Below are 25601 nucleotides of genomic sequence, written 5' to 3'. Positions count from 1 at the left end.
CCAGCTCCTGCAGCCGCTCCAGCTCCTGTGGCTGGGTCAGAGAAAAGAGCTGTAGCAGTGCAAGTTGACCCTGCAGAGAGTATTCCAACCTCTGTGGCAGACCCTGTATCAAGGTCAGAGAAACGAGCAGTAGCAGTGCAAGCTGCCCCTGTAGAGAAGGTGAAAAAATGGTATAGAGATTCAGGTCGTTTAGAACGCAGAGAGTCTTCTGCCAAATCTAGGTATAGAGACGACGGAGACGACGACGACGACGCTGGGCCATCAAGGGTTCAGGAGGAGGAAGATGAGGATGCCGAAAAATCAACAGTAACTACCCGAAGCCTAAACGAGCGTGAGTTACGAGATGTGCGAAAAGATTTTGGTCGCTGTATAGGTGAGCAGCTTGTCACCTGGCTGCTCCGATGCTGGGACTCTGGAGCCAATTGTGTGGAATTAGACGGCAGGGAAGCCAAGCGACTGGGATCCCTTGCTAGAGACGCAGGCATTGACAAAGCAATTGCAGATGGAGCACAATCTCACAGCCTCTGGAGGCGTCTCCTCTCAGCTGTGAGGGAAAGGTATCCCTTCAAGGAAGAACTTTTATGTCTACCAGGCAAGTGGACCACTGTGGAGAAGGGAATCCAGTACCTGAGGGAATTAGCCGTACGGGAAGTGATTTATGAGGATCCAGACCTCAGACAAACATCCAAAGATCCAGATGAAGTCAGGTGTACACGACCCATGTGGCGGAAGTTTGTACGGAGTGCACCATCATCATATGCCAGCTCATTGGCAATAATGGCCTGGAAAGAGGATGAGGAACCCACAGTGGATGAAGCGGCTAAACAACTCCGGCAGTACGAAGAAAGTCTCTCTTCTTCTTTACAGGCCTGCGTCTCAGCTGTGGAGAAACTTTCTGAAAAGGTTCACCAACTTGAAGAGAGATTATTCTCCTCCGCACCTGTACAAAGCAGTGTCTCAGCTATCAGGGGTAGGCGTTCATCCACACAAGGAAGACGATATGGTGGGTACTCACCCCGTGCCACCCTGTGGTTTTACTTACGAGACCATGGAGAGGACATGAGAAAATGGGATGGAAAATCTACAGCGACCCTAGAGGCACGGGTACGTGAGTTGCAAAAGAAAACAATCAAGAAAAAGGGATTCTCTGAAAAGTTTGCTGCTCCAACTTCCAGCAGACAGTCCTTCAAACACAGAAATGAAGAAGATTCTGACCAGGATTAGGGGGGCCCTGCCTCCAGCCAGGGGGAGGAAAGGGACAATCGAGTTTATTGGACTGTGTGGATTTGATGGCCTGGCACGTCAGATGCACAGAAGTATAAGGCTTTAGTAGACACCGGTGCACAATGTACTATAATGCCATCGAGATATAAAGGACCAGAGCCCATCTATATTTGTGGAGTGACAGGGGGATCTCAGCAGTTGACTGTATTGGAGGCTGAAGTGAGTCTGACTGGGAATGAGTGGGAAAAGCACCGCATTGTGACTGGCCCGGATGCTCCATGTATCCTTGGCATAGACTATCTTAGAAGAGGATATTGCAAGGACCCAAAAGGGTTCCGGTGGGCTTTTGGTATAGCTGCCTTAGAGACAGAAGGCATTAAACAATTATCTACCTTGCCTGGTCTCTCAGAGGACCCCTCTGTTGTGGGGTTGCTGAGGGTCGAAGAACAGCAAGTGCCAATCGCTACCACAACTGTGCACCGGTGGCAATATCGCACTAACCGAGACTCCCTGATTCCCATCCATAAGCTAATTCGTCAATTGGAGAGCCAAGGAGTGATCAGCAAGACTCATTCACCTTTCAATAGTCCCATATGGCCAGTGCGAAAGTCTAGTGGCGAGTGGAGACTAACAGTGGACTATCGTGGCCTGAACGAAGTGACGCCACCGCTGAGTGCTGCAGTGCCGGACATGCTGGAACTTCAGTACGAACTTGAATCGAAGGCAGCCAAGTGGTATGCCACAATTGATATCGCTAATGCATTTTTCTCCATCCCTCTAGCAGCAGAGTGCAGGCCACAATTTGCCTTCACTTGGAGGGGAGTCCAATATACTTGGAATCGGCTGCCCCAGGGGTGGAAACACAGCCCTACCATTTGCCATGGACTGATCCAGTCTGCGCTAGAGCAGGGGGAAGCTCCTGAACACCTGCAGTACATCGATGACATTATTGTGTGGGGTGACACAGCAGAGGAAGTTTTTGAGAAAGGGAAGAAAATAGTCCAAATCCTTCTGAAAGCCGGTTTTGCCATAAAACAAAATAAAGTCAAAGGACCTGCACGAGAGATCCAGTTTTTAGGAATAAAATGGCAAGATGGACGTCATCAAATCCCAATGGATGTGATCAACAAAATAACAGCTATGTCTCCACCAACTAACAAAAAAGAAACACAGACTTTCCTAGGTGTTGTGGGGTTTTGGAGAATGCACATCCCAAATTACAGTCTGATTGTAAACCCGCTCTACCAAGTAACCCATAAGAAGAATGAGTTTGAATGGGGCCCTGAACAACGACAAGCGTTTGAACAAATCAAGCAGGAAATAGTCCATGCAGTAGCCCTTGGGCCAGTTCGAACAGGACCAGATGTAAAGAATGTGCTCTACACTGCAGCTGGGGAGAACGGCCCCACCTGGAGCCTCTGGCAGAAAGAACCTGGGGAAACTCGAGGTCGGCCCCTGGGGTTTTGGAGTCGGGGATACAGAGGATCTGAGGCCCGCTATACTCCAACTGAAAAGGAGATATTGGCAGCATATGAAGGAGTTCGATCTGCTTCGGAGGTGGTCAGTACTGAAGCGCAGCTCCTCCTAGCACCCTGATTGCCGGTACTAGGCTGGATGTTCAAGGGAAGGGTCTCCTCTCATCATGCAACTGATGCTACATGGAGCAAGTGGGTTGCACTGATTACTCAGCGGGCTCGAATAGGGAACCCCAGTCGCCCAGGAATCTTGGAAGTGATTATGGACTGGCCAGAAGGCAAATACTTTGGGATATCATCAGAGGAGGAGGTGGGTCGTGCTGAAGAAGCCCCACTGTACAACCAGTTACCAGAGAATGAAAAGAAATATGCCCTGTTCACTGATGGGTCCTGTCGTATTGTGGGTAAGCATCGGAGATGGAAGGCTGCTGTATGGAGTCCTACACGACGAGTTGCAGAAGCTGCTGAGGGAGAAGGTGAATCGAGTCAGTTTGCAGAAGTGAAAGCCATTCAGCTGGCTTTAGACATTGCTGAACGAGAAAAATGGCCAGTTCTCTATCTCTACACCGATTCATGGATGGTAGCAAATGCCCTGTGGGGATGGTTACAGCAATGGAAGCAAAACAACTGGCAGCGCAGGGGCAAACCCATCTGGGCTGCTGCTTTGTGGCAAGACATTGCTGCTCGGGTAGAGAACCTGGCTGTGAAAGTACGTCACGTAGATGCCCATGTGCCCAAGAATCGGGCTACTGAAGAACATCAAAACAACCAGCAGGTGGATCAGGCTGCTAAGATTGAAGTAGCTCAGGTGGACCTGGATTGGCAGCATAAAGGTGAATTATTTATAGCCCGATGGGCCCATGACACCTCAGGCCATCAAGGTAGAGATGCAACATACAGATGGGCTCGTGATCGAGGGGTGGACCTGACCATGGACGCTATAGCACAGGTTATTCATGACTGTGAAACATGTGCTGCAATCAAGCAAGCCAAACGGTCAAAGCCTCTTTGGTATGGAGGACGATGGCTGAAATATAAATATGGAGAGGCCTGGCAGATTGATTATATCACACTCCCTCAAACTCGCAATGGCAAGCGCCACGTACTTACAATGGTGGAAGCAACCACCGGATGGCTGGAAACATATCCTGTGCCTCATGCCACCGCCCGGAACACTATCCTGGGCCTTGAAAAGCAAGTCCTATGGCGACATGGTACCCCAGAAAGAATAGAGTCAGACAATGGAACTCATTTCCGAAACAACCTTATAGACACTTGGGCCAAAGAACATGGTATTGGGTGGGTGTATCACATCCCCTATCATGCACCAGCCTCCGGGAAAGTTGAACGATACAACGGACTGTTAAAGACTACATTGAAAGCAATGGGCGCTGGGACATTCAAAAATTGGGATACGCATTTGGCAAAGGCCACCTGGTTAGTCAATACTAGGGGATCTGCCAACCGAGCTGGACCTGCCCAATCAAACCTGTTACGTACTGTAGATGGGGATAAAGTTCCTGTAGTGCATGTAAGAAATATGCTGGGTAAAACAGTCTGGGCTACTCCCGCCTCAGGAAAAGGCAAACCTATTCGTGGAATTGTTTTCGCTCAGGGACCTGGATACACTTGGTGGGTGATGCAAAAGAACGGAGAGGTCCGGTGTGTACCTCAAGGAGATTTAATACTGGGTGAGAATAGCCCATGAACTGAATTGTACCATGTTAATTACTATATAATACTGTATGTTATCACTACTATGACTACTGTAGGTGACTAATTAGAATGTCTGGAAAAGAGTGTAACCTGAGCATGACATAAATGGTATGGAATAAGGGGTGGATAGATGTCCTGGTTTCAGTTAGAACAGAATTAATTTTCTTCCTAGTAGCTGGTGGAATGCTGTGTTTTGGCTTAGGATGAGAAGAGTGCTGATAACACCCCGATGTTTTAATTGTTGCAGAGCAGTGCTTATACCAAGCCAAGGACATCTCAGCCTTTCGCTCTGTCCTGCCAACAGGCAGGCTGGGGGTGCAGTAAGAGCTGGGAGGGGACAGACCCAGGACAGGTGACCCAAACTAACCAAAGGGGTATTCCATACCATCTGATGTCATGCTAAACAATATATAGGGGTGGCTAGCTGGGGGGAGGGGGCCGGACTGCTCGGGGTTAGGCTGGGCATCGGTCAGCGGGTGGTGAGCAATTGCATTGTGCATCACTTGTTTGTACATATTATTATTACTTTCCTATTATCACCATTGTATTATTATTATTATTATTATTATTATTATTATTATTATTATTTTGTTATTATTATTTTCCTGTCTTATTAAACTGTCTTTATCTCAACTCACGGGCTTCACTTTCCATTTCTCTCCCCCGTCCCAGAGAGGGAGGGGGGAGGGTGAGCGAACGGCTGCGTGGTATTTAGCTGCCGGCCGGGTTAAACCACGACAGTGAGAAACCACAGGGTACAGAGATTTAGGAAAAAGTGTTCAACTGCTATAAACTAAACCAAAATGTACCACAGGGTCTCTACTGGACACAATGTGTTGCACAGTGAATCACTGTACAGGTATGCTCTGGTGAGTCTGGAAACTAGGATTCACTGAGTAGCTTTTATTTCTCAGCAATTTTTAATTATAACAGCAAATTCTTTCAATATTTTACTTCTACTGCCTGAAGTACCTGAAGTCTCCCTGCCACCATGGCTGCCTGCCTGTTATTTTCTCCCCTAAACTGTGGTATTTATTCATTTATATTTAGAAAAGAGCTGATATGTTTATTCCCAGCAGAGACTGGATTTAATGTTGTGAAAGGAATGGTTGTGAAAGCTGAGGATGTTCAATATTCTGCAAGAGTTGTGCTCTTTTCTGATTCTTCCCACCCATGACCTGGGCTTGTCATATTCTCTTTCATTATAGATGGCATGGACAGAAAAGGGGAAGGAATAGTAATATCAGACAAAAGTACAAGATAGAAAGATATGGAAGACAACAGCAAAAGAATTACAGAAGTCATGAAAGCTCAAACCAAGAAGGATTTTAATCAAGCTAAAAGTATTTCAGTTGGTAATATGCTGATGCTTTATATACTTAGATGTACACACTCTATAAACATCTGTGTAAATCTATCATCTTTTTTTATTGTGTGTTCAGGTGTGAGAACAGTACAGACTGGCAAAGTAATCTGCTGCTGTGGAGTGGTTGCGATGCCACATGCACAGCGACTGAGTTTCCTGATTGTGAAGGGTTTAGGAACAAGCTTCCTAAAAGTAACTGGAATTTTTCACTGGTGGAGACAAAGTTTCTTGGGGTTTCTCCTTGTAAATATAAGAAGAGTTATCTTAGACTCTGATGTTTTAGAGACTGAAACCTAGACTATTTACTTGAAAAAGAAGCAACGTTTTAAGGTAAATCATAGAATTATGGAATGGTTTGAGTTGGAAGGGGCCTTAAAGACCATCTAGTTCCATCCCCCCCAGCATAGGCAGGGACACTTCCCACTAGACTAGGTTGCCCAAAGTTCCATCTAGCTTGGGCTTGAAAACCTCCAGGGACAGGGCATCCACAGCTTCTCTGGGCAGCCTGTTTTGATGCCTCACCACCCTCTGAGTGAAGAATTTCTAAATTTAAATTATTTAGAAGTGAAGATTTTTCTAAATCTAAATGTACTCTCCTTTAGTTTATACCCTATTTTAGATTAAAGTCATTCCCCTTTGTCCTATCACTACACTCCCTGACAAAGAGTCCCTCTTCAGCTTTCATGTAGACCCCCTTTAGGTACTGGAAGGCTGCAGTGAGGTGTCCGTGGAGCCTTCTCTTCTCCAGGCTGTACAACCCCAACTCTCTCAGGTTGTCTTCATGGAGAGGTGCTCCAGCCCTCTGAACATCTTTGTGGCCCTCCACTGGACCCACTTTAGCAGATCTATGACTTTCTTAAGTTGCAGGCCCCATAGCTGGATGCAGTACTCCAGATGGGGTCTCACAATAACAGGATAGAAAGGGACAATCACACCCCTCAACCTGTTAGCTGCACTTTTTTTTTTTTTTTCTTTTTTTTTGGTACAACCCAGAATACTGTTGGCTTCCTGGGCCAAAATGCTTAATCACAGTCAGTATATGGTCACAAGAATAAAGACAGCTTGGACTAATGCTTTTAGGTTTTTTAATTATAATGGAAGAACACACTGCTAATTGTGGGAGCTCAGGTGGCTGATGGAGACTTGCTAAGCCACATCACCCTTAAAAATATATGTTCATCTATGTAGAAAATTTTAATTTCTTCTACTGCTAGTAAGAAATACAGTGAATAAAAGCCTTATCCGTATGCTGCAGTGGACTATTGAATGCAACAGCACTCTGGTTTAACCTAAACCTGGTTATATACAGATGTCCCCAGATTAGTCTTTTGAATCAAACGGAAATCACTCAGCAAGAGATTTTGCCATTGGCATGCCATATAAGCACATAAAAACACGGACAAATCATATAACCACAGCCACTGCATTGCACAATGTTATGAACGTAATAGAGATGTAAATGAAATGTTGGGTCATTCTGATACTGGCAAGACTATGAACCATTTAATAAAAAAGCCGTCTTCCCCTGGAGTGCAATGATACATAAGACTGTCTACCTTCAGACAAAAATGAAAAATATACATGCAATGGAATCTGAAACTTGACCAGAAAAGCTAATGCTTACCCTTTATTTGGCAAACCTATTTTATTATGTATCAAGATGTACTGCTCAAGTAATTCTCATGAGCGAAGGACGAGGAAAGATGAAGTATTATGATCTCTTAAAAAGTCAGGATGGATTTTAAAAAATGTTGATGGAAAGCAATGGTATTAATAAAGCTTCAAATTTCACATGTAACTCATCTTTTCCATAGTCTCTAATGCATTGGTTTTCTCATATAATAAAATGATTGTAACTTTATGGATTGTGAAGTAAGCTGAATAATTCATATGAATGGCACTGAGACATTTTGCCACTAATTGTGGTGATCTAATCCTATTTTCTTCCACACTGCTATCAGAAAGTCATCAGATAATGGATTTAAATACATGCAACAGATTAAGATAGTTACATTACAGACTGTTCACCTAGATTAAAAGAAAATGTCTGTAAGTATATAAAGGAATTACATATAAGATTAATAACCATGAGGACAAAGAGGAAAATGTGTTAGTACAAATCTAATGATCAGCCTTCACTCATGCATGACCATGGCTATGATAGCATGGCAATCTGAAGTCATAACAGACATACCCAAATTGCATTTTGAAGCTTCTCATTTGGTGGAGCCCAAGACCTCCAGCCTCATAGTGGGACTTAATGGACAGGTGTTGTGCAGCCATTCTGTGGCAAAGGCCTCATATATGGAGGCAGAGTAGCTGGGAACAGTGTCTGCTTCTTGCTGCTAGAATGAATAAAACCTGTTGGGTGTGCTGGCCAACTGCACTAAGTATTGATTAAAGTGATTTAAAACCCAATTAATCAGACATGAATTACCAGCCTGGGGAATTTCTGAAGCTGCAACAGCTCAAGTGGGAAAGCTTTGACTTATCTTTGTAATACTCCTCTATCTAGATCTCTCTCTTTACAACAAAAGAAAACAATAAAATTCCCGAGCATCATCACAGCCAGAGAAGCTACTTTTCTCCAGCTTTTTATCTTCTTCGGAATATATTTTTCTAAGCAGCGACTTCTAAGAACATCTTATCCTGCCCAGCCCCTGATGTGTCAGCTTTGCTGAATAGGTACCAATAGGATCATATTGTCCTCTCTTTTCAGAACTTTTACTTGAGACTTGCAGAATTATCATTTATTACTTTTTAATAGATCACAAGTACACTGTTTATGTGAAGTGGAAAGCATACCCTACTATGCAATCCATAAACTACCACAAAAATCTCAATAAAGAAGATCACTAAGAGCTGTGTGATTGCAGTTATACCTCTGTTGTGGGACAGGATGATATGTTCACAAGTTGTCATAAGGAGAAACAGGTCATTAACCCTGCACCACTTGCTGAATCCTACAGGAAAATACACACACACCATTATTCCCCCTCCTTACGTCCTCCCACTTAGCTACACTGAATCTTCATTGTGCCAAGCTAAACAAACATTTTAGAGAAAAAAAATAAATAATAAGTTAATTGAGCTGAAGGGCCAGACACAGACCATTGGTATAAGAACCAGTGGTATGAGAAATAGTGCCTGAATTTGTCCCTCAGCTGATCAGACCAAGCATCTTTTGGCCATGAACAGAACAAATGAAAACAAGTCTCAGTAGGGAAAAAAAAAAAAAAAAAAAAAAAAAAAAGCATGTAGGTCAGCTTCACAGGCCTTTTATCATGATGACTACAGTCCTTAAAACACATCCTGCCTTCCACCTTTTATCTCCATCTCAATAGATGGTATGTCATGACTTTCCCTGTGGTAACTTCTCTTTCCTGAACAAATCTTGATGTATCTCTCTTGTATCCTGAGGGCAAACATCAGGACACTTGAGTTTCTTCCAGGTAGCTACATAAACATCACTCCACTGCATGGTAGAGCTCTCATGTTATTTCCAGTGTTTTCTAAAACTTAATTTCCTCTTCCTCTCTCCTTTTTCTATTTTACACTGCTTAACTGAACTTCTGGTTCCCATAGACTTCTGCCAGTCATGGGTGGTTTGTGACACGAATTAGAGGAGTCAATCCTGAAAAAATGAAATGAAATTTACTTCATTTCAGGCTTTTGTCAAAACAACACAAGCACCTCAGATTTAAAAAATGTCACTATTGCATTTTAAGATTTCAGCCAATTTATTTCCTGATACGGACAATACTGTAATTGTAATTACGGACAATTGTAAGAGAATACCCAAGGATGGGCTCCAGGAAGGCAGGTAAAGTCTTGTTTTTCTCCTCAGTCCATTTAGTCAGCATCATGCTGGCACATACAAAGCTAACCTGAGCCCTGCCATGGTCAGGAAAGCTCAAAAGGCCATTTTCTCCTTCAGCTTGGTCAACACAGAGCATAGGATGAAGCTAATACCTGTCCCCTTTGTTTATACTGACTTTGACAGGAGCCTTTTTCACTTCTCATGGCAAGATTAACATGACAAACGAGTAATTTGGGGGGGTGACTTTGCCCTGTGTGAGCATATTGCAACAGGAGTGTTACTAGAGGACATTCTCTGGCTGGGGCATCTCCTCCCACAGCGCTCCTCATGCTGCTTTCCAGCACAGTGTGTTGCACATGGGCTTTATCTGGAAGACCGACAAACAGTAGCTCCACATATCCTGAAATGATGCACTTGACAATATCACACTTCAGATATGTTGTGTTCCCTTGAGAGAGGTATTTTAACATAGTTAATTAGTAGCATTCATTAGTAATAAATGCAAAGTATGGAGATAAGCCAGGGCAAATACAGATAGGAGATATTTCAGCCTCTGCATGTTTCCCTTAAGAAAGTATATCTCTGTCATATCTGTTCACCAGTGGCAGTAGCACACTGTCCTCCCCTGGAAGGAAGATTTAATTATTTAATGCCTGGGAAATTAAATAGATGGTCTTGTTCATTCTGATATACTGCATGCAGGTTTGATTTAGTAGGAAAGAGATATCTTATTATTCTGCTGAGAAATGAATATAGCTACCAGCAAAATTAATTAGCTACTATTTTAATGAACAAGTGGCTCAAATTAATCTAAAATCTAAATTGGAGTGTATTGGGCTGCGTGCTTGAATGAATATCAGTTGTGAGGTTAAGCCTCAAGTGAGGTTGGAGGTTCTTTAATGTTTTTTACTGGGGAAACTTCCTCCTCTTTGACTGATGGGAAGATAAGTCTCCTTCCTTTTGCACAAGGCCACTTGCTTAGGTCAGGTTCTTATGTGGAATGAATCAGCCTCTCTGTGCACAGCATCCAGAGGGATCCCACTCAAATCATCAATATCAACTTGTTAATAATACACAGGGAAAACAGTGAATCAGAAAGCAGCCCAGAGCCTCTAGCCCTATAGCCCAAACCAAAACAAATGCATGCTGTGTAGTAAGGATGTCCACCTTACCAAGGTAATGCTAGCTTGAAAACCAAAGCACTCACATGCCTCCCTCACATGGATTACCTAAGAGGAAAAAAAAAAAAAAAAAAAAAAAAAAAAAAGCAAGCAAACAAACAAACAAACAAAAAACCATGGTTGGATAAGGATCAGATACAGGCTTTATACTTTTGCTAGCTACGTGTGTTAACATGGATTTATGCAAGCAAAGGATCCAGGCCAGGTCCTTGAGATCTGAGAAGAACCATGTTTAAAAACTGCTCAAGATAAACAAAGTGCGTAGGATCAATCATAGAATATACTACGTTGGAAGGGACCCATAAGGACCATTGAGTCCAACTCCTGAGTTATAAGTTATACCAAAACACAGTCACCAGAAATGAAAATGGAGAGTTAAGGAGCCAGATGTTCATATCAAGGTAGGGAGACAGAAAATCTGCTATTTTGCTCCTCTTTGGTTACAGTGGATGTATTTCTGTCCTATTCTTTGCAATAATTGAAAATGGCCAAATAAATAAATATTGTGCTGAAAGCATTTATTGGAGTTTTCTAGCATGTTCCTGAGATTACAAGGGTTTTCTTTACCTCCCTGCAAGAATTACCTCCTACACACTCCTACACTGCAGAGAAAACTTAGTTGCAGAAATAATGAAGAGAGCTGTTCTTATAGATTGCTTGAATTTATAAAGGTCCTAATAATTTTTTTTTTTTTTTTTCTTTTTGAAGAGCTCACTTCAGGGAAGCAGTAACAGGCATAACTGGATCACAGTGATTTTTAATAGAGACCTTTGATTCAAAAGTAAGCAATTATAATGTTAGCAAGGAGGTTGTTTTTTAGATGTTAGGACAAGGTTTTATCAGTACACAAGCAGGAAAGAGGTGCACAGCCAAGAGAACTATCCTGCAAGTGTTGCAAATTTGCTTTTCTCCATCAAATATCTATGCCAGATTAGTGATTGGTCAGAGACCCGGATATTGAAGGCTGGGGAATGTATTCCCTTCTGAGGAAAATACAACAGAAAAATTGTTTCTGTTTGATATTGAGCCTATTGCAAATAGTAGTTGGCTGATCGCCTGGCAGGGTTTTATTTCAGATTCCCTGTAGGGTATCTGAGTACTTCAAGTTGCATCCAGATGTGCTAGACTGGCATGAAATCTTCTCCATTGAGATAAATAATGGGTATCTCTGTTATGCCTAGTATGCAGGACCAATAGAGAAATTTCCTAAGTGAATGCCTGTCAGTCACTGGAGTAGACACCAAAAACTGATAGATTTTTCCTGTTTACAATTATCTGTATGTATTAGAGGTAGGAACTGGCATTATTTGATTGCCTTGTGCTTCATGTAACATTTGTTTAATCTTGAAAGCACACAGATGTCATAGGGTAATAGCTTTAATCTGTAAAAACATGCATCTGTCACTGTCTGATCTCACTGAATAGTGAGTGACCACGAGAAGTGCAGGGATAGATGGACTGGTAGGACAGACCTGAGCCAACATCTTCACTCAAAGCTGGGCTGAGCTTCCACTTTGCAAGTCAGTTTAGGAAACCATCCAGTCTGCACAAGTTACAAGACATAGTGAGAGGCCACAGCCTGACTATGGAAGTGACTTTTGTTACTATTTGTTTACTAAAGGAGATTTATTATTTTTATGCAGCTGCAGGTCATGGCTTTGCTTGGATATCTCCTGGCAGAATGCCCCGCAGGTCACACCACAGGGGACACATCTGCAGATACAGCTGCTACACTACAGTGGATGGCCTATGAGTAAGTAACACTGTAGCATCAGTACTTTGCAAGGACCTCAGCCAGGGGTTCCCTACAAGGCCTGAATTCACAGCCAGATCATTAAAAGCAAATCTATATTACAGGCTGTACTCTGCTGAGAATTGCGTAGTGTTATGACAGATCATGTTGCTGTTTTCTTTGCTCCCCACACTGCCTCAGAGTCAGGCTTCCTCTGGGAGCAGGGCTGCAGGGAAGGCTCACCTGAATGCAGAGCGGCAGGTCTGCTGCATCTTAGCAGGGGTCACTTCCCATCCACCAGAGCCCCTGAAGGAGGTTTCAGACCCATATGCCTGCCTGCAAGCATCACTCAAATGAGAGAAAGGAAAAGGAGAGCTCCCCTGTGCCAGCACAGCATGCCCCAGGTAAAACTCACTGTCAATTTTCCCTCCCACTGTCCCACTGGATGGTGGGGGCACAAATGTGAAAAAAGGCTTCAAAAACTGTGATGTGATTTCTCTCACAGGGACTGCTACAGGCATGTCAGGGACATGGGAGAGAAACGTGAGAAGAGACATTTGCACACTCATTCTTTGCAAGCTGCTCTCCTGCAGCCCAGTAAATATCCCCGTCCCACGCATTTTCCCCATGATGACTGCAGGCTGCTCATCTCCTTGGGAAGAGGATGGATGCTTCTTATTGTGGGTCTGAAAATGCTGCTCTTGGAAAAGAGGAAGATGAGAAATCCAGAGGGAAAGCAGCCATGTCATGGGAGCTGGTGGCCTTCCCCTGCCAGCCCTGAAAACGTCTCCTAATTGGTACCAGGGTTGTAGACACTACGTCAAAGGGAGATCAAAGAGCATCAGCATAACTCAGAGCTGCTTTCAGACAGGAAAAAGCAATCATCCGTGAACACTAGCTAAGTACATGTAAAGGCACAGGATCCAGGAGCTAATTTAGTATTTTCATACAAAAATGAAAGTGATGAAGTCAACCACTATCCTGCAATTATTCTGAAAAAGAAGGAGCCTGGAGGTATTATATTCTGGAGTGAGGAATAGTCCTAAAATCTCCTTTCTCCTTTGTTAGCACTCTGTGTTTCTCTGGCATGCATGCATATATGTATGTGCATGCACGTAGAATGAATGAAGATACTATGGGTATAAAGCACCATGGATAGAACTGGTTAGAAATCCAAAGTGCATCTGATGAATGGGAATTATTGCTCACATTTTTCTTCCCCTTTCCATTTGAAAGTTCTTTTTTTTTTTTTTTTTTTTTTTTTTTTTTTTCCTGTTTTGGTTTGTTTTTTGTTTGTTTGTTTGTTTGCTTTAATTAAACTGCTAAATAAAGCAGCTGGAGTCATGTGTCAATGGATGTGTGTGTTTGTGACTTTGAAATGTATCCGTATCCTAAATCTATTTTGTATGCATGAATAAATGTGTTATATATACTAACATCAACAGTAAGGGGCTTATTTAAAAACCTTTAAGAAAGATAAGCAATTAAAACTTAAGAGAAGCAAAGTATATGCACATTTTAGATCATTTCCTCTTACAATATTTTATGTTGGAGGCAAAGAAAGTGTCTTGGAATCCTGCTGAAATGCAAAGCTGTCATGTAAAATACCAAATTATACGTGCACCTCATGCCTCCAAAACTGTGCAATTTCTACAACATGCTGCGTACAATTTAATTAAGAATCTTCATGCGGGGACTGTTGTCAAAGAGCGTACTTTTCTCTGCATGCAGCAGTTAATAGTAAAAAGAAAAAAAAAGAAAAAGGGGAAAAATAATAATCCAATAGACAGTGGAAAATCTGCAGCCAGACTCCTGCAAAGCCTCAGAGATGCCAATTAAAAAAGATTAAATAAAACAGAATGTAATTTTGAGTTATTACTTCAAAAAGCACATCCATAAATTATAAAGCACTGTTCCCAATGGAAAGTGTGTAGCAGCTGCATGCCTAATACAGGCACATTAAGGCACTGGTGCCTTCACAAGGGACTGTCAAATAGGAAATAAGTGTCCTCGAAGAAAAAATTATATTAAGCAAAACCCACGACCGTGATTTAAAATCAGAGTGAATTAAGCTGAAGGATGGTGAGTTAACTGTGCTAGCCACAGAAATGCTTTGCTGCTGTGAAGCACAGGTACACCACAGGGACTAGTACTGCCTCACTGTCCCCAGTTCTGAACCCTTATCTACTAGGGTTTGTTTGAGCATCTCAAGATTTTTAGCACCTAGGGTTTGAAAAGTCAGCCTCTCATATCTCCAAAACAGGATTTACACTTTGAAATTATTCAGCTGTGCTACTGAGATAGAGACACAAAACAGAAAGGAAGACAGAAAGAAGGAAAAAGGATTACTTCCAAACAAACTTGATTTTGCAACATTGTGGTCTTGAGTAACACAGCAAAAATGAAGTGGAAGCTTTCCAGAGCTGTTGGAGATGAGAGCTCTTATCCTCAAAACTGTAATTATTGATTTTTATCAATTCCCAATTGCAGTAAGTGGTACATACATACTGTATGAGACATTTAAGCACTTTCATCTAATCCTAAAAATATCCCTTTTCCACCTGATTTTAAATGCATGACAGTTTTATACATGGAAATTACATAAGATTTTGGCCACTGCAGGACCCTTAGCAAGTATAGTTTCAAACTTCTGGAGCATTCAGATAGGAAGATATCAATTACAGGCAAAAATAACATTATTTTTCTATATTTTTTTTCTGTGTGTATCATTTCTAGCACAAATGTTCACTTTCACAAAGACCTCTTTACTTCAGCATCCATACAGACAGAACAGCCTCACACCAGCAAAGCGTGGGTGGCTAAGAAACTCTGAACAATATTTATTTGTTGTGTATTAGCATAAATAACTGTCATTACAAAAATGCAAACAATAATTTGTAAAAATGGTAAATGCTGCCTCATCTAAAACAATCACAGTGACAAATCTATACTCCCTGCAGCATCTATTTAAGATAGGGCATATCAAGAATCCCAGAGTTCCTATGACATTGCATTCACAGTGATTCATATCAAATCACTGTGATATGAATAATTCAGTACATAAATCAGGAGCATCTGCTCTGAAGGAAAGGCAAATCAGGGATGTGTTACTTCTCACTTCCTTTATGAGTAAATACTCACTTTTGTGCCAAAAGAATAAGGAACTATATCTTTAGCTTAAATCTCTGCTGATCTGGTTTGATACCATTACATCTGGATATATCACAGACAAACGTACAACCCAGATTCCATTTAAGTTAGGAAGAGATGGGTCGAATTCTGGCTCCCCCTGCATGATCTGTCTTGTGCTGAACATTGCACATTGATTTTCCTGTTCTCTAATTTGATGACTTTAATTCTTAATCACCCCATCCAATTATCCTGGCTCCTATTAATGTGCAGTGATGTGTTCACAGTATGTGAAGCTAGCCAAACAACTGTATAGAAAATCACATTTTTGCCATTTTTTTTTCTTGCACAGAACACCCAATCAGGACACCTCCGTGACAGTGGTGTAATGCCCAGAATCTGACAAAGTGCTGCAACTTTATGCTTCGATAGTGATTGAAAACATGGAGATAAAGGACCCAGACCATTAGTTCAACTTCAGTGGAGACAGGCGACTAACATCATTGGACAACACACTTCACAGATTTCTAATAGAGCAATCTATTACAGTGCTATCTCTTGTAAAGTATTTATCCCTCCACTATTACAGTAATGTCTCAAGGCTTTTGAAGTGTTAGATATATTTCCCCCCATAACCTGGTAAATTATGACAGTGCTCTTTGAAGATATAAAAAAATAAATAAATGTACAAGTACACTGGACACCCACAGCACTGAAGGAGTGCAGGCACCTGCATTTTGGTAAATACTGAGTATTTCAGAGCATCTGTGTCTAAGCTCCAAGAAGAAGTCTCACAGGAGCAGCACCATAAGCCTGTTTGGTGCACTCTGTTTCTTGTATAACAAGAAGTAAGTGCACACTTGTTCTCTTCACCTATTCCACTGCATTTTTTTTTCCTTTTGTAACTAAAAAATTCAGACTGTTCTGATTCCAATGATTTTGAAAAGGGATATTAAAAACCACCCCATGGCAGTGGCATTCGGGGCATAACTATTTCTAAAGATCTGATCACAAAAAGCAAAATTAATAAAATAGTAGAATATACAGAAAACCTGCAATTTATACAGTATACTTTGATTATATAGAAAACAGAGCCTACAATACCTGTGCAGTTTCTCCTAACACAGCACGTAGTTGTTCTTCATTAAATAAGCTTTATGACACTTCAATAAGTTAAACAATATTTTGCACACTTTCCAGCAAGTCCCAAAGCAGACTTCAGGAAAGTATTCGTGTTGCAAAAGCTCTTGTGCATGTGCTTAAATAATGAAGTCAAAATGGCTACTCATGTGCAGTTAGGCATACACTTGCTTCTGTCCCAAAATGGGGCCTTCCTAGTGAGACAAGCACTGCTAAGATTCAGTAATAAAGTAAACAGAATCTTATTACCTCTTGCCAAATTACTGGAGTTGGAATTTCAAAGGAACCTACTGGAATTTGACACCAAAGCCCTGCTGAACTTCAGCTTCCCATTGAAGCTACATTTTGAAACCCCACCTTAAGCACACAACTCACCCTATGCTTTCACAGAACAGACTAAGGCATGTTCTACCTGCATAAAATGGCTTATGACAGATGCAACACAAGGTAACTTTTGGTAATATTTTCAAATATGGACTTTAAAAAGCAACAACTCTAAAAAAAAAAGTCAGTGGCCTTGCAAGTCAGTAACAAGGAATATGTTCCACTGCATGATGTGTGCAACAGTCACTGCATTACCTTCCAAGTTGCACAAATGTTTCAGAAGAAATAGTCAGCAATTATTTGACTTTCCTTCATCCATGAGTCTCACACTGCATTCATCATAGTAATAAAGCAGTCCACAAACTGGAAAAATAATCCTACACAACAGCACCAAATGTATAATACAGATCTGTATAGCTGAGATTTGGCAATACCCTTGGTAATACTTCTTGTTCTCACAAATTCAAAAGAGCAGCTACAGGTTCAAAACAATTTCTGAAGACACAGAGGCCATATTGTTTGCAGCTCATTCAAAAGTGACTGAAACAAAGCTTCTGTACCTTTAGATTTATTGCTTGGAAAGCCATTACAAAACTCATTTCTCTCCAATAAATTAGATAACCTTTTAAACTATCAGATTGATCCATAGGGAGAACCCACATTGTCAAAATGTTTTTCCTAAGCGTGAATGCTAAGTTCAAAGTGTTGATAATTATGACAAATGTCCATTAAAAAAATCTCTATCAAATCTTGCATAGATGATCTACATGAGAAAGAAATTCCAAGTTTTCCAAGCTGTTCCAGAATTCCTTGTTAGCAAATGCTTTCATGTTCCCTGAAGTGAAGTCAGGATGCTAGACCCAAAACATTTTCAATGAAGACACAGCAACATGTGGGCCTATTTGACATCCCAGATTGCATGTGTGCGTTTTCTCAGACTTTGAGAGAAAGGGCTGTCTGCTATGCTGGGTTGTGATCCTCAGTCACAATCTTCCTCCCTCTTCTGCGCTGTCACTATATTGTATGAGCAGCTTGGGTGTGAAGCTGAAGGGAAGTATGTTCCCATTAACAGTTATGCAGAAGCCAGGCTGCAGTTTGGACATATGAAACCTATTAGCTCGTAAATCTCCCTTGGAGACCACCCATATTTATGATGTCACAAAGAAAACCTATGTGCTTAGACATATTGAGTGAAATTAAGACTATCAGATGTGTTTAAACAGTGGTGGAAGACAAGAAATGGAGAAAAAGGTTTAGTTAAAAGTTTATTTATCTGACAAATGACAGTCACCAAGCTTTTTGTACAGAAACCTTGGTTTTTATTATTATGATTAATACTTCTACTTGTCATTTTAACCAAAAGGTTGAAACAGAAGGCATTTACTTTTTATGCTATAAACAAAGTTCACAGCAATGTTGGAGGATTGATCGCCAGAAGGTAAAATAACGTTGCCTAGTATGACCCTCTAATAACTCAAACCTAAGAGTTCATAGTCAGACACAGTGGCTCCCTAACCTCCAATAAATATCTTGTGATAGTAGATCATGTGTCTAGCTGTTACAGGGAACATCAAAAGGGATCTGCTAAACCTGTTTACTAATTCCACCTTCCTCTTATGGTGCTTGGAAAGACCGTAGTGAGAACTGGTGCTGGGTACCCATACATGTTGGCATTTCAGGTTTGTTTTCTCATTTAATAAAATAGTAGCTTCACTTGGTATATAACTGTGGCACTTAGAATTCACTTTGCACCAGAGTACTGTGTTTCTCTCTCATGCTGTGTACCACATGGGAAATCTGAGGGCTCAGATAACCCTTCAGAAGAGCTCCCTTTTAAGGAACTGTAGATAGCTTCTAAGCAACTCTTGAGTGTTTTTCTCTGCTGCAGCCTCTTGGTGGCAATAGCATGAGGCAACATGCCTGGAAATGTACCAAAGGCTATATCTTCCTATGTTTTGTGGCAGGTAGGACTCCCCGCTGGCAGGACCAGAAGAGATGGTGGTGTTAGAAGTCTAACTCCTTGTGCTTTCCAAAATAACATATTCTTTTAGTTTTTTCAAATGTCCTTCTCCAAAAATATACACGCTCTGATGCTTGCAAGAAATGTGATTTCAGAGGGGGAGGGGGGTGAGAGAGGAAAGATTAGTGAATCCTCATCAATTATTGTTAATCATACATCTAATTAACACCGTTTGGATGGATCAAAAGAAACTCAAGTTTTTTGTTTCATTACTAGGTCCTCTTAGCTTCTACTTCCACCTGTAATTCACAGGCACTAGCCCTGGATTTAACTATATATGTAGTATTCCAAATAAGTTCCTCTGAGTTTGGTTGAGGGAAACCAAATCCTTGCCACACATCCTGAGCAACTTTTTTAGATGAAAATGAGTGTGTGAGTCAGAACAAGCAATTATTTTGTTCAGGGAAGTTCAAGCCCTCAGCCCATGTAGGAGACTAACACCCAGCTGTGCTGACTAAATGTGTATTCAGCCACCTGAATATGCTCATTCATATTTTGGGACTGGATCATTACTTCCAGTTGCCTCTGGCTGAGAGATCGGAGAGCCATCTGTTGAAGCATTGAAGACGCTGCTGCAGATACTCACGTATGTTATGCAGCACCATTTAATGATGTAATTATACATATAAAGCCACGTTAACATAAACTGGCAGACTGGTTGGCCAACTTGTTATGCTCTAATTCCTTTGGTTGGACATTTTATGGCTTGAGCCCTTATAAAACTGTGTCTGACACCATTCTCTACCAGAGAAAAGGTGATCTGCACTGTGAAACCACTCAGGTCATGGCACTTCAATCATCTCCTTGGATATTATTTCAGTGTAAATACAAAGTAACTGGAATTTTTTAATACCTGTGTTGGCTCAAACCAGACCAGGTAGCTGGAAAGGCATACAAGTTTCCTAATTAAAATGGCCTAGATTATCCATTTTGTATCTGCTAGCAATGCTTAGCAAGAGATCGTAATCCCTCCATACCACCTACTATAGGCTCAGAATGCCTCAGAGAGGAATCAGGATTTGGGCTGCACAACTTCTCTGACTTCTGACACTCCATTTTTCTGCAGTTGCTGCTCTGCATTACAGCCATAGCCATCCCCTCAGCCCATTGCCATTCTGCAGGTAAGATCTCTCAATCCAGTGAATTTATCTGCTTCCTAGTGCTCTGCCTTCAGTTTTCCCTGTAAAAAAAAAAAAAAAAAAAAAAAAAAAAAGGGGTGTGGGGGGGTGAGGGGTGGAGGGGTGGACAGGAGGGAGGACTGACATGGAACCTGGGGCCTATGGCATTTCTGACTTCTCACCATAGCCCCTTCGAACTCCTAGACACCTAACACTGTACAGAGAAGGGTACATGTCCCTGGTGTTAAGGCATCTTGAATCCCAGCTTGATGGCTGTAAACATGTGCTACACATAGGGGGTTGCTTAGCTCATTCTCAGCAAGTGTTTGCATCCAACATTTTAATGGAGTGTATGTATCCTGCAGACACATGCACCTGCACCGTAAAATGAGTCTGGTTGGAAACTGCAGGTGCTCCTTAGCAGCTGTGCTAATTCCATAGTACAGTCAGTTGCATGGTACAGACTTTTTAGTAAAGACAATTGCATTTTTTAATTTACTTTTTTTTTTTTTTTTTTTTTTTTCAATAAGAGGAAAAAGGCAAATTCATTGTATGCTTGTTCAGCTAAACAAACCTGAGACTCTTCCTACACTTACTGAAATATTCCACTTGCCAGACCTGATCATTTCTCCAGTTGCCCCCAGCAGCAATTGCCAGCACAAGCTGAGTGTGATGAATAGACTATGAGAAGGACTGAGAAAGGCCTTTCATTTGACAAATGGTCTTTGCTGGAGAAATAATTTTAAAATTTAGAAAACATTTAAACCTGTTGCCAGGTAGATCAACTCCTACACCCTTTAGCTGATAGTTGTAAATGAAAATTACCTTTTTTTCCTGCACCTCAAAAGAAAAGTGTATTTGTGGAAGGCAACATATGGACCGAAACTCCTCACAGGCTTTACCAGCCGATTTCAGTTGTGACATTCACACTTAGTCGAAACAGTGAATTGTTATTGATCAAGAATCACTGTCAGCTTTCCCAAAGTGAATTGAACATTCAGACAGTACGTTTTTACCTCTGTATTCCACAACATTACATACAGACATATAAATTGACTGCAAGCCATAAAAGGAAGCTTAATAGAAAATATAACTTTTTTTTTATTATTACTGTTTCTTCTCTAGCAAGACAAAAAGTTCTGCAGTTGGTTAGGATTTAGCAACTGAGACGTTTTTATTGGCATGTCTCTACTTGCTTAGAATTTATTTTTACATTAGTTGATAAAACTGCATGCATTTGTGCTCAGTGAAGATAAAAAGTATTTAAAGCTTAATGTTTCTTTTCAACTTTTGCTAGTGTCATTTATGTTTTAAAACCAGAAAATGCTCAAAAACAATTTACTTGTTAACCTACTGCCTTATGTCTGTGTGTGAGGACACCAAAGTGAACCTGACTAGTTTGAATTAGGTATACTGACAAATTAGCACTGTCAGGTTCTAATTAGCATATTGCACATAGAAATCAAGGCTTCCATAAAACCTTCCATAGTATTACTATCATCAGTGTTTCAGGTTTTTGGCAATGAAATTATTTGAAATTACTTCAATAGCTTTAATAGTAACAACTACATGTCACCATCCAAGATGCCCTACCTAATAATTCTTGTATAGAGCTTAGGCTGAGGAAAACACCAAATCTAAAAAAAAAAAAAAAGAAAAAGTAGCCAGTCTTGATTTATAACTAGCAAACAGTACAAAAAATCTCTCCCCTTCCCTTTGCAACATGTTCCAGGTCACAGTGACCCATATTGTTTCAAAATGTACATTGTGAGCAGAATTTTCTTCTCTCATTTCTAGACACCTATGCCTGAGATAGACTCTTTATAGACAGTGGAAAACAAAACAAAACAAAACAAAACAAACAAAAAAACACACACACACACACACACACACAAAAAACAGGCATTGCCAAAGCACAGTTAAGTTGACCTATTTTAGATCAGCTAAAGAGTGACCTAGACAAGTTCTTTCTTGTTCTGTCTTTGGTTAAAAATGAACGTTGTTCAGGCATGGAGGTGTATGTACTAGATGTATATTTATCACCTGTATAGTATCTCTGTATCTGAACTCCAAGACATATAGACTCAGGTGTGTTTCTACACTTGGAAATCTACATTTGGAAAGGTGAATCCCTCCCCCCATCCTTTTACCTGGACCCTTATTTTTCCACAATTCTGTCTAAAGATAAGTCTATTTGATTAAGAATACAATCAACTTATGCCCTCATTCTCTCTCTGTTGAGCTAAATTGATTGAATTTCTAAATTTCTCTGTATAATGCAGATTTTCAAGCCCAGTAGTCACTTTGGCATAGATTTATGAAGCCCTCTCCAGTTTTTCAGTATCTTTTGGGGTGATGGAAAGGTATGTGTGATGGTGCTTTGGAAGCCTGATCCCAGCAGTGTTGTCTGTTTAGGTACTGGAGTACTAGCATTGGCTAACCTGTGCCTGAGCTAATTACATGGGTGTCTCAGCCACTTACCTCAGGAAAATTATCATATTGATGTGACTATGTTCATTCAGAGCTAACTTCATTGCCTTGTGTTCCACAGCATTTGGTTTAGAAAAAATCTGATTTGAACTTCTTTCATCAAAGACAATGACAGCAATGAGTTCAGCTTAATATACTAAATGACAAAGGAAAAGGAAATGACAATAGGTAAACCAAATACCTAACATATACTAAATCTAATAATGTATTCAGTTTGAAGTGTTTAAATACCAAGCAAACAAAACCAGCTTGCTAACTATAGTCTAAATATTACGTATAGTCTTGCACATGCACCTTCCAAAAAACTAATTCTGGAGATGTATCACTATCAAGAAAATAATTTGTAACTACATGATCTGTGTTTATGCAGAAGCTGATATTTCAGCCCCTGGACTATATTTATTTGTCTTATGCAAAACAAATCAAATATGCAATTAAGGTTCACAAGAATGCTAAGGTAAAATGAGCCTGAGCTTTGACAGTTTGTTATATAGTGCTCTAGCATCAGGGGGAGCAAATTCACACCCAGAGAAACTTGATGACTAGGGAATTCACAGCTCTCCAAACAGTGTGCATGCCACTCGCAGATGAAATTACATGGAGGGCTGCAGCTGCTGCTTAATTAACAGGATGATAAATCTCAGAGGAATGTTTGCCCTCTGTATGACAAAACAGCAGACAGCAGAGGTTGGGCACTGGCTGGGGGGAAGCCGGTCCATGCTGGTAGCCCTCTAGTCATCCCCATCTTCTCAAACTTCCCCTCATACTTGAATCCTGACACCTAACCTGGAGCCCCACTATCTGTACTGTGGAGCAAAGGGAAAAACAGAAAAAGCTGCACTGTCAAGCTGGAAAAAGAAAGAGTTCTTCCATTCTAATATAATTATCTTCCAAAATGGCACCTGTGGTCTCAACTGTCTTAAGGCCTGGCAGAATTGGACCAGTGGGATTCTTTTTTTCCCCAAGCTAACACATCTTTCCTTCACGTTTATTTTGTTGTGCAACTCAGAGAGAGCAATGAATGCTCCATATCTCCCCTCCCCCCACTCCCCTCCACAAATTAGTTTAAACTCAGCAAGTGCTTAGATCTCATCCCACAGGGGCCTGGCAGCTGCAGAAAAGACAGAATGGGAAAAACACTCAGAAATATTTCACTGCAATATTTATACTCAGGTCTTCCTATGTCTTCTTCTGATTCATAAAGTTTGATATTCATTAACAATATAGCTTTTTTCTCACAATATTTCATTAGAAGCCCTGTTACCTTTACAGTTGTTTCCTTCCTTTTAACTTTTTCATTTTAGTCATGGAGTCATCGGACATGATTTGCTTTCAGTCTCTGCGGAATGAATTTCATTTCTTTGTGGAGAAACTTTGCCTCATCATAATGAGGATGCCCTTGTCAGCACAATTCATTCCTAATGACAACCTGAAACAAGAGGGTACAGAGAGAGATGGCTGAGTTTTGCAGCAGGCTGAAAGAGTAATAATTAGTGGCCCCTGCTTTCAGTCATTTCTCAGGAAGCAGTGCTCTCTAACAGTTTAGATGCTTGCATGAGAAGAAATCAATCTAGTCTCATTGTCTGGCTGGGATTCAATTGGAAAAACAACTTAGGGTAGGACTTAAGTGATTTCAGAGTGGACTTTAACAAGTATCTTAATTGTTTCATAGAATCAAAGAATCATCTAGTTTGGAAAAGACCTTCAAGACCATCAACTCCAACCATTTTTTGCTAGACATCTGGAATTCTTTAAGAAAACAACTCAGATAAGTAGAAACTTTCTGTTTTCAGAAAAGTCACCAAGGTCATAACATGAGCTCTGTACCATAGTGTGTTTTTTTTTTTTTTTTTTTTTTTTTTTTTTTTTTTTTTTTTTTCCCCTATTATCTCTAATTGAATGGTTTCTCTTCTTGTTTTATGACCCCCAGCTTTTCCAAGGTCAAACATAGGCAAACTCTGTCAACATGGAATTAGTGCAAGCGTGGCTGAAAGCTAGAGCTAGCACTCATCCTACTACTTTTCTCGAAGGTACAAAACATTACAGGCTTATTCTCTCTCTCTCTCTCTCTTTCTTTCTTTTCTTTTTTTTTTTTTGTTTCCAGCAACAAATAAATATTTTTCACTGGCATTATTTCACTCATTTTCATATCTGTAGAACAGGGACATCGGACATTACATTATATATAGCATCATACACACAACCTTCTGCTGAGAATAATCCTGCTAGATCCCATACAAATTGATGTGGATTTTATGTTGATAGGGTAGCCCTTTTCAGAGATCAACTGATTTAGAGATTTAGGGAGAGTGGAGTGAGCAGTTTACAAGCCAAAACTGACAATTGGCTACTTTCTTAAGATTCCTGGTACCTTGTTCCCTGGCTGGGGTAAGGGGCAACTCATACCACAGCTTGGTTCTTCTATCTACTTGGTAGGTACGTGGAGCCAAAGCTCCACATATATAGTCAGCCTGACCCTCTATTTTGGCAACCCACAGAAGGCTGTGAGAGAAGTACCTACTTTCATGCATGTCTTTGCATTGCTGTGTGAGCCAAACTGTATCCTTTAGCTCTTATTTTTTGATGAGATTCTGAGATATTTTCTTTTAACAGCTATGCTTGAGTGTGCAGAGCATTACGTGAGCAAGCATATCTCCCCATACACTCAGACTTTGACAGAATCAGTGCTGAGCAGCTCACCAGTGAACATAACACTGTAGGTTTGTAGCTGCTATAACAACAAACTCTTATGATCAGTGAAAATAAACAACAACAATAACAAATATCCACATTTACAGATAATGTCACTTAATAGTAAAGTGGCACTACTTTCATAGTAAATGATTTACAGCCTTCCCTTTTCTGT

General features: G+C 40.8%; 1 protein-coding gene across 1 annotated transcript in view; it reads right to left on the bottom strand.

The window, feature by feature from the left end:
- The window catches only part of LOC311445804 (sulfotransferase 6B1-like), an 83124-nt gene that overhangs the window by 37580 nt on the left and 19943 nt on the right, over window positions 1-25601 (bottom strand). The window contains exons 2-3 of the mRNA XM_084538294.1: window positions 24000-24164; window positions 22727-22871 (exon numbers count right to left, since the gene is read on the bottom strand). The gene's annotated coding sequence lies outside the window, so the exon portion shown is untranslated. The remainder of the gene's footprint in view (window positions 1-22726; window positions 22872-23999; window positions 24165-25601) is intronic.

The sequence above is a fragment of the Aythya ferina genome (genome assembly GCF_964211825.1).
Source record: "Aythya ferina genome assembly, chromosome: 1".
NCBI classification, from domain to species: domain Eukaryota; kingdom Metazoa; phylum Chordata; class Aves; order Anseriformes; family Anatidae; genus Aythya; species Aythya ferina.
The sequence above is the reverse complement of the archived record's forward strand: the minus strand, read 5'-3'. Positions and strand labels throughout refer to the sequence as shown.